Source organism: Oryzias latipes, chromosome 2 (genome assembly GCF_053564925.1).
Source record: "Oryzias latipes strain Hd-rR chromosome 2, Olatipes_Hd-rR_3.1".
Taxonomy (NCBI): domain Eukaryota; kingdom Metazoa; phylum Chordata; class Actinopteri; order Beloniformes; family Adrianichthyidae; genus Oryzias; species Oryzias latipes.
In genome coordinates this window covers 43,725,204-43,740,165 of record NC_136238.1, presented here as the reverse complement: position 1 = coordinate 43,740,165, position 14,962 = coordinate 43,725,204, and the positions used below count along the sequence as shown (strand labels likewise).

Below are 14,962 nucleotides of genomic sequence, written 5' to 3'. Positions count from 1 at the left end.
TCTGTTGAAAAACGGAGCCGGAAAAAGCCTGTGTTAACTTATTAGCAGTATGCTAACACGGGCTAACAACATTAGCATGAAAATAAATTTTATGCGGGAAAGGCTGCACTCTGCATCTTGGCTGCACGTAAATATGTGGGACTGACAGCAGCCTTTATTTTGTCGAGACACGACTGGAAACACAAATCCACGCGATTATTTGAACGGTTTCTAAGGACTGAGCGGCCTTTCTGCTTCGAAGCTTACACACTGCGTTACCCGTTACCCGTCTCCTAAATTCCGGTTGCTCGTTCACGTAGAGCTGCGGGACGGATCACAGTTGGATCATCGCAGATGCGTCATTATTTAGGAAATAAAATAAATAAAGTAATAAAGTAAAATAATGAATAATATTTATATAATAACAACCCCCCCCCCCCCCCCCCCCCTCCCGACGATATCATCGTCCATCCCGGTGGTTGACTGCAACGATCGTCAACTAACTGCCAATTTAGGGGACATCGGCCAACCCTAGTTCCGACTTCCTCCAGCCATCCTGTTGGACCTCTGTGGGCTTTTGGCACCCGGTGCATCTGGCGCGTCGGTGTCACCCTCCGTCTCAGTCACCACTCCACTTAAAAGAGATTCCCCAATTATTGCCGCCAGTCTCTCATCAAGAGGGGTCAGCTCCGGTGTCCCACCCACCCGTGGCAGACACACTCGATACAGCGCTAGACGTTTTTTTGCCTCGACTTTAATGTCCGACCATTTCTTTTTTATTTCGGCCACGGTCCGAGGTTGTGAGGCTGCAGCATTTACGGCGTCTGCCACCGTTTGCCGCTCACGTGCCTTTTTGGCATTAGTAATGTCCACACTGTGCCCTCCAAACAACACTTTTCTCCTCTTTTCCACCTCGCCAACGATAACTTCAAATTCACATTAAGTGAAGTTACGTTTTTTTGATTTCCTCTCTGTGTTTGCCATGATTTCGCAATCAATGAATATTCATTTGCGGGCGTTTCACAGACTATTTATGGGCAACTATGGGCGTGTCATGAAGCCGCAATAGCTGCGCTGCATTTAGGATTGGTTGTGATTTATAAGGGGAAACATGCGTAGGATGTGCGTGTGCACAATTTTATAAATCTGAATATTTCTGTGCGTACGCACGTCCTATGTTTCATCCGTACGCCACTTCTGACGCAAATCCTACGCAAAGTTTTATAAATGAGGCCCCTGGACTTTGGGTTTTTCTCAAGCATCAATAAACTCTGTGATCATTGGAGAAAATGTCTGAGGAGTCTGGAGGACCAGAAGAGATTAATTGAATTAATATGTAGAGGTGAGTAGTAACGCATTACATTTACTTAAGTAACTTTTTGTTGAATTGTTCATCTTGTGAGAGTAACAGTAAGACAAGGCAATTTTATTTGAGCACAATTTGTACACAAAGTAAATCAGGAAAATGATTGGTTTATCGCCGGGGAGTAAGTCAGTGTAGAACCGCCACTGAATGACAGACGGGTCCCCAAAAAGAAAAGCATGAAGCTCAAAGGTCTTCTGTGTTTGTTGAAGGTGACATACCTATGTGGTGGAGCTGCAGCTGTGGTTTCCAGATGACATCCAGCAGTCTGCGCTGACGACAGAGCTCCTCCTCGTACTGGACGATGGTTCCTTCACAGAGTCTGCAGATTTCTTCAGCAGCAGCAGCTAGTCGCTCGCTGATCAACTCTCTCAGAGACTGAAGGGAAGACATGGTTCCTGCTCCGATCTTCAGCTCCAACTCCCACAAACACCGCCGTCCTCTTCACTGCAGCTCCGATCGATCATCTGCTAGTCTCACAATCACAGCAATCCACGTTGTCTTTCCGTTCAACACTTCTTCACTCATTTACGACACTTTGGAAAATGCTGAGAGTTCCCACACGAACCACGTATCGTCCTTTCTGTCCAAAAACCTCACAAACGTCCCAACAAAACACCACCGACCTCTGAACACAAGCTAACGCTGCTAGCCTGCTAACAAGCTAACGCTGCTAGCGCCTCGTGCTGTTCTTCTTCTTTGTTTGGCTAACAGCGTCATGGTGCTTTAGCGCCACCAGCTGGTCTGGAGTGTTGTCTGTCGCTCACATAATGATGTCGATGGCGGGGGGAAAGAAATGAAGATAGATTAATAATAATAATAATAATAATAATAATAATAATAATAATAATAATAATAATAATAATAATAATAATAATAATAATAATAATAATAATAATAATAATAATAATAAAAAACATCAGAGCCAAAGAAAGTGGTCTGAGAAGAAGCAGCTCTGAAGCTCTGCAGCCGAAGGTGCAGCTTCAGGACTCATGAGGAGGAGCACACTGCAGCGCCTCCTGCTGGAGCATCAGAGAGTCTGCAGACAGAAGATCCTTCCAACAGCAAAGAGCTCCTGCAGACCTCTTTCCACCACCAGCAACAACCTGAACCAAGCAGGACCTACAAGAAGTTCTTTTTTTTTAAATAACTTTATTGAACAAATGCAAGTATACAACATGAAGAACAATCAATGCAGTATACAACATACAATCAATATACATACAACACAAATAATGTTAAACAGCCAGGGGAGTCAATTCATTCAATATTTGCACAGAGTTACAAATTTCAATAGTTCTGAGAGCCTTTTAGTTGGAGGAAAAGGATATTGATTTTATGTAAAAAGTTACATCTTTAATGAATTGTGGGAAGTATGGTGTTTTATTAGTAAATTTACATTTATGTATGTAGAATTTTGCCAGAAGAATTAATAAATTAATTATGAAAAAAACCTTTTGTTTTTTGGGGGTCCTGAAAAAACAAAGTAATACATTTTCCCATTTCAGGGAGAAATCTTTGAAGACATGAATAATGATGAAACTACTGAACTCCTTCCAAAATCTCCGTGTGGACAAACAGTGCCAGAAAAGATGAGTTACTGTTTCTGGGTGATCTCCACAGAAACTACAATCAGTATTAATATCTTTTTTAAATTTTATCATGTAATGTTTGGCAGCGTAAATTTTATGGAGAATTTTAAAGGATACTTCTTTTACCTTATTTATTATTAAATACTTATGAGGGATCGTCCAGACTGCTTTCCAGTTGATATCTGGAACAAATTGATTCCAATAATTTAAAATATACGGGGGAGAGGTATAAATCTTTTGAAATAATCTGCGTATTTTTATATTAGTAGTACGCCCATAAGAGAAGCATATTTTTCCTACCGGTGACTCATCCGCGTTGGATATTGTATACCTACAAGAAGTTCAGCCACTAAACTTCCACAACTCAGAAGCTCTGAGCTCCGTCTGAGTCTGCAGAGATGCTGAGCTGCTCAGCTGCTGCAGCTCCCACAGTCACATGAAGGTCTGCAGCTGCAGCAGTCTGGTGCTGTTTTCCAGTCAGTGTTCTTCATAGATTCTAAAACAGATTTATTTCTTTGAAGAATTTTTCCTGAAAGTTGAAAAACTTGAACATTTTCTTCCAGAATTGATCCAAATTGTTTGGATTTGTTTTTTTTGTCTTTTTTACATTTGACCAAACCCAAAGTGGGAGGAGTCATCTTCCTGCAGTTCCTCTGAATCATGGACAGAAGTTGTAGATGTTCCACTAGAACAGTGTTCTCTTCTTCTGTGGATGTTCTAGTGTTCTCAGCACATTGGTAAAGTCTGCTGCATTATCTGTCAGCTTCCAGTTTCAGCATTTGGATCCTCAAAGTTCAGGAAGAAACCGGAATCCAAACTGCTTCCAGTTTCCATGTTTGGGATCTTCTGGACCTGTTGAAGGACACAGATTCTTTCCACATCATGAAGCTGTTCTTCTGAACCCAAAGGGCCCACAGTTCTATGCTGATGATGCTCTTCTTCACCAACAGCCTCTCAGATCACAGATGCTGCAGTTTGCTGGGTTTGCTGGAAAGCAGCAGCGCTGAAAGAGCCTCAGAGCTTCTCCAGCTGATGTCTTCAACACTGGGACTCCATCCCTTCTTCCATTCATCTTTCTGTCCGTTTGCTTTGAGGCCCAGATCCTCACCTGCTGCTGGCTTTGCTTCAGCAGCTGCTGACTGGAACGCTGAAGCTCAGAGCGTCCGGCGCTTTGATCTTCTGCACATTCAAGTGTGGAACAGATGCAGAGAAAAGCTCCAAAGTTCTCAGAGGAGCATTGATTCAGCAGATCTTTAGTTTCTGGAGACCACTTCAATGGAAGAATGAAAACCACATGGATTCAAGCTGAAACTCTGTCAGAGTCAATAAAGGTTTTTCAAAGACAAAGCTCTCCTTCACTGTCAACACACACAGATGATCAGAACAGTTCCACATGTGTCTGCATGTTCTGGGAAGTTCTCCGGTTCCTCTGATCACGGCTCCAGCAGCGTGTTTCAGGAACACGGATGATCCAGAACATGGGATCAGACTGAAGTCAGCAGCTTTCAGCTCCTTTTGGGCTTCAAGCCCAGAGAGAAGACAGAAATGTGAGGAAGGCAGAGAACATGAAGGCTTCCTGACAGCAAAGAGAAGTTGGAGCCAGAAAGACTGGAACCGGATCAGGAGCGACTCTGGACAGTCCTTTTAGTGGTGGATCCAGACAGAAGCAGCAGAGACGTGAGCTTTGAGGAGCCACTCTGCAGCTTGACCCTCTCAGATGTCAGCAGCTGTTTGTGTCCTCAGATCCAGTCAGACACCAACATGTTCCTCAGAGAACAGCATGTCAGCACACACTGCACACGCTTGGATCCATGCAGACGTGTTGGAAGCCAGAGCTTCAGGCCTTCCGGCCTTCAGTGGATCTGTCCGTTCATGCTGAATGGGAGCAGAAGAACGTCTGTTTCAGCTCTGCTGCTTCAGCTCCACTCAAACTGCTGGGAACTCCAAACTCTCTCAGAGGAGAAAAACAGCAGAAAGCTTTCTGCAGCTGCTCTCACAGTGGATCTTCCTCTGTCTTCTTCAGCAGCAGATGATGAAGAGTCACTTTCTTCAGGTTCCTCTCAGTCCTGACCTTCATTCCTGATGGACCAAAGCAGACTGACAGCAGCTCTTTAGCTCCACAAAGAAAACTCTGCAGTTTCCCAGAAACCTTCTGAAGCAGAAAAACCAGGAGACTTCCTGTCTGTCTGTCTGTCTGTCAGTGTTGGAGTCTTCCTCCATCTTCAAAGGAGGAAGCTTTCTGCTTTGGAACCTTCCAGAAAGCCTTTTGAAAGCCTCCTGATGATGCTGGAGGACAGGGAGGAGTCAGGAGGATGCAGGAGCTCCCAGAGGAGGAGAGGCAGGAGGAGCAGAGGGAGCGGCTGCTGGAGCAGAAGCAGCTGCAGACGCACTTTTGGCTCTGGGCTTCAAACTTTGATCAGGAGGAAGAGGAGGAGCTAAAGAGGAGCAGGAATGCTGGGAGTGGGACTGGAATTCACACTGAATCCAACATTTAGGGACAAAAATGGCGTCTTCCAGAAATAAATCAGAATTCTTTATTGTTATTGTGGATGGTGATACATGAAATTGCAGCAGCCTTGAAGTGATGAAGTTAAATAAAATGAAATAGAAATAGAATAACTGTGTTTACATCTCTAACAAAAAATGAACAATATGTACAGAAACTGTTAAATATTAAATATGTATGGACAAAATAGAATGGAATGAGTCGAGTTGCTGTGAGTGCAGCATAGTAGATATTGTGTTGTTGCACAGAAGTCAAGATATTGCACACATGTGTAGTCAGAGATTTAGCATTTGTAAAAAGTCAGAGTGGGTGTAGTTGGTGGAAGTGTGTGTATTCCGTTTGGTGATTTCCTGTGGAAAAAAGCTGTTCTTTAGTCTGTTTGTCCTGGTTCTGATGGACCTGAACCTCCTTCCAGAGGGCAGCAGTTCAAACAGAGAGAAAGCAGGATGGGTGGAGTCAGTGATGATGCTAGTCACTCTGCTGAGGCAGCGAGACTGGTAAATGTCCTTCAGTGAGGGGAGGGGGCAGCTGATGATCCTCTGTGCCGTCTTTACCACTCTCTGGAGGCTCTGCCGTTCTGCTTCAGTGCAGTGGGAGAACCACACTGTGATGCAGGAGGACAGAATGCTCTCAATGGTTGAGCAGTGGAAGGTTACCAGCAGCTCCTGGTTCACATTGTTCCTCCCAAGTTTCCTCAGGAAGTGCAGGCGTTGCTGGGCCTTCCTGATGACAGTCATGGTGTTGTTAGACCCTGTGAGGTCAGCAGAGATGGTGGTGCCCAGGAGGGTGAAGCTGTGGACCCTCTCCACACAGTTCCCATCGATGTAGAGTGGGGGTGGATCTGCTCTGTTCTTCCTGAAGTCCAGGATGATCTCCTTGGTCTTGGTGGTGTTCAGGATGAGGTTATTAGCCTGACACAACCTGGACAGTTTCAGGACTTCATCTCTGTAGGCCGTCTCGTCGTCTCCAGAGATCAGCCCCACCACAGTAGTGTCGTCTGCAAACTTCACCACGGTGTTGCTGGTGTGGGCTGGTCTGCAGTCTGCTGTGTACAGCATGTCCGTCACTGAGGAGTGACGTCACTGAACACCGTCACTGCCTGGACCTCTTTCTGGGTCCTAGTGCCCTAAAGGTTACAGCTCCTGGTTCCACAAGAAAAAAGTCCATTCTAGAGGCCACTCTGACGTCATCATCATCGAAGACAGCGTTACCTAGCAACCATACCAAGACCATAGCAGCTATAGAGGGAAACCCAACAAACCATCAACGGCGGTTAAAGCAGTCAGACGTTTGTTCTGCAGCTCAGCAAAAATCTCTGCTTTAGGTTTTGGGGAGAAAAACAAAGGAAAAGACACGGAGAAGGATTCTGCAAAGGAAATCCCAAGTTCTATTGGTAAGTCAGCGTCCTGGAAACATGCTTTGTTGGTTCTGAAGTGGCATGAATGCAGACTTAGATTGGTTTGTTTCCTTGGATTCTTCAGATGGATTCAAGCTGGAAATGTTGTCAGCATAAAGCAAGTTTGGACTAAACTAAAGCAGAAAGTGGCTTTGAAGATGGTCAGGAGAAATGAGGGCTTTTTTCAGGAATTCTGGGAAGAGGAGGACTTCTCCAAACAACCAGAATCTAGGAGGAGGTTTTTTCAGCATTGAGATCAGGATTTAGCATGAGCTTCAATCCCATTTTGGTTCAATCCAAATGTTTACCGTCATATTCAGGAGTTCAACTCTGAAAGCCACCATGACATCAGAGACATTAAAGACCCTGTTACCTAGCAACCAAACACAACAAACTGTAGACTATTCAAACTGGACATTTTGGGGCAACAATTCTTTTCTAAGTCAAGTTTTTATGAAAAATCCAAATGATGGAAACAGATTGTGTAAAGGAAATGAGGATCTATTGGTGAGTCACAGTCCTGGAAACATGAGTTGTGCTCTGATGAAGACGCCTGATCCAAATGTGGATTTTTGAAATGTTCTTCATGAGATTCAAACTGATTGAAGCTTTGAATTAAAGGTGTCAACACATTTCTGCATTGGATTCATTCTGTTTCAGTGTCTAAGGTTGGTTTGGTGGCAGAAACCAAGTTTTTGTTGAACAGTAGCGTTTGAAAAAGCAGAAAGTGGCTTTGAAGATGGTCAGGAGAACTTCTTTGAAGAGGAGGACTTCTCCAAACAACCACAACCTTAGAGGAAGTTTTCTGAGCATTCAGAGAATGCTTTTCCAATGACTCATCATTTTCCACAAGAAGCTAAGGAGTTTTTCCAAATGCATGCTGAATATTCTTAGAATTTCTGTCTGGATCAGAAATTCAATCAAATGTCTGTGAATCCAGGATTTCCTTAGAATCTTTGACTCTAGATTCAGATCCATCTGGTTCAAAGGATGAAACTGCAGCTAAGAGTCTTTCAAAAGTCCAAATCCTCAAAGATGAAACAGAAAGTTCCTAGAAAGTCAAATGAAAAACAATAAGATTGTCTTAGATAAACCCGCTTGGAAGTTAAAGCATAGAAACAAAGAAAGTTCCAAAAGCTAAAAGCCTGAAATCAAGAAAAGTCCAAAGAAAAACAGAAATCCCACATTTGGATCAGTAAAGACATGAATTCTCCAGAAAGATCCAGAAACAGCTCTGAGCAGCAGCCATGAAGGGACTGAGAACAGACGGACATCAAAGCAGAATCCAAGCAGCACCTTCATCCTGATGAAGCTCCGCCCTCTGACCTTCAGCAGTCATCTCCAGGCTCCGCCCCCAGTCTGTGACGGCTGGATGATGCTGTCCTCCACCTGCAGCTGGACCTGGATGTTCTCTCAGACCATGTGGCCTCATGGATCAGAAGGTTGAGGGTTCAAGTCCCTTCATGGTTGAAGTCAGACAGAAAGTGAAGAAGAGGGAACATTCAGAGCAGTTTCTGTGCTGTTTGCTTCCTCATGAGTCCCGTCTAGATCAGGTCTGGATCCCAGTCAGAAAGGGATCAGGAAATCTGCAGATCAAACCTTCATTTACTGAAATGGAAAACATCAACTGACTTTCTACAGATTCTACTTCCATTCATCAAACTCCAACAGGAAGAAGATTTACAATCAATCAAATCTGTTGATTTCCTGACAAACCTTGTTTCCTCTTCCTGTTTGAATGTTTGATTCTTTTCAAACATGAAGAGAGTTTTTTTCCTGGTTTTAGCTTGGAGGAGGTTCTTCACTGAAGGAGAGCACAAGTCCAGCTTGTCAGTGCTTTGCTGATTGGCTAGTTGGATGTGTTCTTTGATGAGCTTTTCCATCTGACGTCTGCTTGGAGGACTGTTTTCATCCTTTTGGATGATTCCACTATTTGAACCAGACCTGGAACTAGAAGAGACTCAATGACAACAGAAAGACAAGAAAGGATCCAAACCAAACTCTTCTTCTGTCTGACTTCAACCATGAAGGGACTTGAACCCTCAACCTTCTGATCCATGAGGCCACATGGTCTGAGAGAACATCCAGGTCCAGCTGCAGGTGGAGGACAGCATCATCCAGCTGAAGAAGAGGAGGAGCTTCTGCTGCCTCCCTCAAAGAGGAAGGTGGAGGAGGTGAGAGGCTGCACTGGAGCTTTGGACCAAATGATGGACATGCGTTGTGTCAAATCTTGCTTTTGTCCTATCTTTGATTTTGCTGACCACTTTGAGCGCGATTTAGCGTGATATGACAGCCACTGCCAGCGGCAAAAAAGTTTTCGCATGCGTTGTGTGTCATCTCACTTTTTTCCTATCTTTGATTTTGCTGAGTTAAGTTTCAGTTTAGTATTCAGTTTTTCAGATTAGTTTGTCAACATTTTCAGTAACGAGGAGAGATCTCTTAGCGGTAACGATGTCCCCACATTAGAAAATAACCCTCACTTGGGACAGAGGTTGCAGAAATGGAGAGATACCTCTTTGCCAATTTTTCAGTATGCTTATAGCTGGTCTCATTGGTTCTTCCCAATTCAAGAGGGTTAGCATCAAGATGGATGCATCCTGTTGCTCTGTATTTGGTAACCTTTACCTTTATCTCCTCCAAAATAACAGACTTATTTTCCATCGGCATCTGAAAGACTTTGCCAAACAGTTCAGTCATTACTAATTACAGACAATCCGGTAATGCCGTTTTAAGTGCATTAGCAGATTAGATGTTTTACCGCAGCATACGCGATCTTCGTGAAACGATGTCGGCACACGGTGTTCGACTTATCCAACTGACTTTTCCCTTCATGGATGCTCACAACAAATCAAAAGTGTTACCACACAGGAGAGCGTAAGGAGATGGGTGGGTCCTCAAGTCCTGGTCTCGCGTCTGCATTAACCATAGTGCTATAGTTGACATGCTAACTGTCCGTCACCTAATGGCATCTCAGCGAAAACTCGCGGTTAACATTAGTTCCGTCTCGGCGCAAAGTTAATACATTAGGGAGAACAAAAACAAAAAAATTAATACAATTTAAAAAACCGAAACAGTACAAAGGTGAACTGAAACGAAAGTGCCGTAGCGAAACGGTTTGGTACAACTACGTGTACCGTTACACCCCTATTACTTGACCTAACAAAGTATATACTGCAGCCACTACTTTGTGTTTATATATATATTTATTAAATGTTCACTGATCACATTAAAAGTGTTAGAACTAAAGATGTATAAAAAACATTTCAACCATAATAAAGACATTCAAGAATTAGCTCTAATGAATCAAAACAAACAACTCATTTCCATTTTCAGGTACATCTAAAACAATTCATTTTGTGAAAAAGTTGTACATATTTTGCCAGCAGTGAAACTCTTTGTCTGATATCATTACACAAAGATTCAAATGTATTGATCCATTACTTTTTTGCTTTTGATGTAGAGAAGATGAAAACCTAAAAATAATTCATAGAAAGTAAGAATATCATATTATAACAATACATTTGTAGAAAACCTCATTTCTACACATTAAATTCTCAATTGTGCCTCCCTCTAATGAAGTTACTTCATCAATATGGTATGGAGGCCATCAGATGTTTCCCTCCTGTAAAATAAAGTCTTTGACTGTGGTGCAGAGGTTGAGGTGTCAACCTCTTTTCAGAAAAGTTTAGAATTTAGAGATTACACTAACTCCTTTATTACATTGTTTCTAAAGAGAAATCTTGTGAGTTCTCATGTGTGTTTGGAGATTAGATCTGCGACTAAAACTCTTTCTACATTCTTTACAAGAAAAAGGCTTTTCTCCTGTGTGAGTTCTCATGTGTGTTTTGAGAGTAGATATTTGACTAAAACTTTTTTTACATTCTTTACAAGAAAAAGGCTTTTCTCCTGTGTGAATTCTCATGTGTGTCTTAAGACTAGATCTGCAACTAAAAATTGAACCACATTCTTTACAAGAAAAAGGCCTTTCTCCTGTGTGAGTTCTCATGTGTGATTTGAGAGAAGATATTTGATTAAAACTCTTACTACATTCTCTACAAGAAAAAGGCTTTTCTCCTGTGTGAATTCTCATGTGTATTTTAAGACTAGATCTGAAACTAAAACTTGAACCACATTCTTTACAAGAAAAAGGCTTTTCTCCTGTGTGAATTCTCATGTGTATTTTGAAAGAAGATATTTGATTAAAACTCTTACTACATTCTTTACAAGAAAAAGGCTTTTCTCCTGTGTGAATTCTCATGTGTATTTTAAGACTAGATCTGCAACTAAAACTTGAATCACATTCTTTACAAGAAAAAGGCTTTTCTCCTGTGTGAGTTCTCATGTGTGTTTTGAGACTAGATCTGCAACTAAAACTTGAATCACATTCTTTACAAGAAAAAGGCTTATCTCCTGTGTGAGTTATCATGTGTATTTTAAGACTAGCCGCATGACGAAAACTTGTATCACATTCATTACAAGAAAAAGGCTTTTCTCCTGTATGAATTCTCATGTGTGTTTTGAAATTAGATACATTACAAAAACTTTTTTTACATTCTTTACAAGAAAAAGGCTTTTCTCCTGTGTGAGTTCTCATGTGTATTTTGAGACTAGATATAAAACTAAAGCTTTTATCACATTCTTTACAAGAAAAAGGCTCTTCTCCTGTGTGAGTTCTCATGTGTCTTCTGAGACTAGATCTGTGACTAAATCTTTTCTCACATTCTTTACAAGAAAATCTCTTATCTTTTGCATGGTTTCTTGCGTGAATTCTGATCTGAGATTTGTTACAAAAGCTTTTACCACATTCTTTACAGATATAACATCTTTCATCAGACCCAGTTTCCATGTAGTCAGACGTGTTAGTAATTATTCTTGAGTTTTTACCAGACTTTATAGAGTCTTTTCGAGATTGTTTGTATTTCTTACCAAGATTTGTCTTCTTGGGATTTTTTCTATCATCAAAGTCACACTGACCTGCTGACATATGAGAGCCATCCACACTTTGGACATGACTTCTGTCCCTCCTCTTCCTCTGATCTCTGTTCTGTGGGTCTGTCTCTTCATCTGTAGTTGATGTTGATTCTGTCTCTTCATCTGTAGTTGATGTTGATTCTGTCTCTTCATCTGTAGTTGATGTTGATTCTGTCTCTTCATCTGTAGTTGATGTTGATTCTTCATGTTGGTTTCCTTCTTCATCCTGACTATCAGTTACATTAAAGCTCTGCTGATTGTTTAGATCTGCTTCACTGTTCTCATCTTCCTCATAAGTAGGAATCTCCATCAAGGTATCAGTCTCCTGCTTCAGATCAAGTTGATCTTCATCCTGACTGATGCAGAGTTCCCCTGGTTCATCTTTCATCTGTGGAGGTTCTGGTTCCTCTTGTTCCACACTGAAGTTCCTCTGCTGGATGCAGAGATTTTCCTCTTCAGTCATCAAACACTGGGGGACGGCTGCAGAAACACAAGTAGAGGCCCTTTTATATGTTAGGGTTACTTTATGCATTAAGTACCAATACAATTTTAAATAGACTCATTCAGAATGTGTACAATAAAAAACTTTTAATGTTTTAAAATAAGTTTTTTGTTTTCTTTAGCACAACAGTATAGAACTGTCCTCTACACCTGCCCCCTATAAGGTAAGCTGTTTCAGTCAATAACTTGTAGTCTGCACCAGTTAAAGATAGAAAATAATATTTTTGATTGATTGATTTTTGATTGATTGATTTATTTCAAGCATTGCACTTAAAGCAATAAATAATGTACACATATTTATTAAACTCATTACAGAAATGTTGAAATGCATATTTAAAAAGACAGAAAATAAAACAAAACAAAAAAGTCACTTAAATCACATTTGCTCAATTAAATACAGTGATTTTCTTTGTTTTTTTAAGGAAATGAAATTACAAATATGTAATTCATAAATGGTACAAACAGGTATTCAATGTAATATAACAGTATACTCAATTAAATCATGCTGAGATAAAGACAGATTTACTAGAAAGGGGACGGTGGGACTGACAGAAAATAATACTTTTAACCTGATTCTGTCTTCTGGCAATTACTTTTATATGAAATTATAAAAAGTAAAACAGTCTGAAAACAAATAGAATGTTTTAGATTCTTGTCATTATTGACAGTAAAGACGCAGGCATCTATAGTAATGGCAGGGCAGTCTCAGTCTCTGAGGCTTATTTCAGCCCAACAGCAGCTGTGTAATGTTAGGAATATGCTGCTAATGAAGTTACATTCACATGTCTTTTATTGTATTTATTTTATTTAGAAATCACCTCCAGGACCGAGGTCTTGGGTCCCATCAATCGGGGTCAGAAACTTGCCTATAGTGGTGTTGGTGGGTGTGTTTATGTGTGTGTTAGCCTAGAAGTGCTACTGGCAGCGCAGACGGTAAAAATGTGTCAAAATGGACAAGCTTGAAGATTTAATGTGAGAACTTGTAAAATAGAATGTGGCAAACCAAAAGTCTGCATCTGTGTGTAAAAATCTTCTGCTGTAAAGTTTAACAAATAAAATCACAACTGACAAATTAACATTTGCATGTGTTCATTAGAGTTACAACCTCAAATCAGTGATTTCAACTTATTGAATCTGCTGCTGTGAGTCACAGCACACTACGACTGAGTGAACTACAAATTCATTTCAAAAGAAAAAAATATGTTTTTTCCTGACTTTTAATGAGAAGTGATCTTTTGACGTGTAAATGACACCTGGCAGCGAGACGGCTGCTAAGACACCATTGTCAACAAAGTGCAATATCCGAGTAAAGACCATTCTGTAAAAATCAATCATCTCTCTAAAACAAATGAATTTCTACAGTTATATGGTAATGAAGACTCATCAGCATATTCATGCTACAATCAATACTTTGTGAAAAAAGTCAATATTTATTATATTTTATCACATTTTAATAGAGAAATGACTCATAATAAAGATGCTCAATAGCTCTGAAGATACTGAAGCTATTGTCACCAAACGTTCTGTACTGACTAATCATGACCCTGTTGTCCTACTACAACAAGTATGTCAATCAATTACTTTTTTTTTTCAAATATGGATCATGATTGGTTCAAAATTCCCTAATAGCTGTAAAAGATACCGTAGCTTACAACATAATGTTCTGATATAATTTTTTTTTCAATAGCTACAGTTACATGGGCAAAATATCTTGATGGGATCAATGGTCGGATGTAAATCCAACCGTGTACATGGGCCCAGAGAAACTTTTTCCGATTAGAACAAACGTTCACATGGTCACACATTTGGTCAGAATAAATCATTTGGGCATGCGCAGTAGTGTTGAAAGTACCAGAAAATGAGTCCCGATGTAAACAAACTGCAACATAGTAGATAGCTGGCAGCTCGGTAATATACAAGATGATCTTCTAAACGTCCTTTATTGTTATGGTTATTATGAAGCACCTGTTAGATCATCATTTTATTTTTAATCCGTGTGTTCAGTACTTTTTTTGTGGTGGAACGGAGTCGGAAGAAGTCAGGGTTATGAGTGGGCTAACATGCGCTAACAACATTAGCCTTGTTTAAAAAACATAAATCCATGCAGGAAATGCCACAATCTGCATCTTGGCTGCACGTAAATATGTGGGAATAACAGCAGCCTATCCACAAACACAGAGCTATCACTCTAGCTGCTCTGCTCAGAGACACAGTTCGGTCGCGCGGAGCAGCCGGTCGGTCATGTATGTGCTCCAAAGCTGGAGCACCGCACAGTCTATGCATGACGTAAACCACAGCAGTAGTGACACATGATCGAAATGAACTGTTTACATGCAACACGATCGGATCAACAATCGGCATAACCCACCTATCTCCATGGGAAAGAAAATTGATCCAAACAAATCTGATCTGGGCAGAATATTCTGAACGGCGTGTTTATATGACGTGTTTTTCTTCCAATCAGGCATTCTTACCGATTACTTTTGTCCGTCTAAACGCAGCGAATAACAACAACAAATCTAATCACCACTTTGATCCAGGCAACAGTGATAAGTCAGGCGGTCTGAGTCACGTTTTTAGGGCAAGCAGTTGGCAATCATGATAAGCTAGTGCAAAGTCCACGCCCCCCCATCACTGAAAGCTGCTCGGAAGAA

General features: G+C 41.0%; 2 protein-coding genes across 2 annotated transcripts in view; one reads left to right on the top strand and one right to left on the bottom strand.

Moving 5' to 3' along the window:
* LOC144988848 (uncharacterized) overlaps positions 1-14,962 on the bottom strand; it is a 44,246-nt gene that overhangs the window by 13,553 nt on the left and 15,731 nt on the right. The gene's annotated exons all lie outside the window — the stretch shown is intronic.
* The window catches only part of LOC144988904 (uncharacterized), a 126,473-nt gene continuing 118,204 nt past the window's right edge, over positions 6,694-14,962 (top strand). The window contains exon 1 of the transcript XR_013652992.1: positions 6,694-6,833. The gene's annotated coding sequence lies outside the window, so the exon portion shown is untranslated. The remainder of the gene's footprint in view (positions 6,834-14,962) is intronic.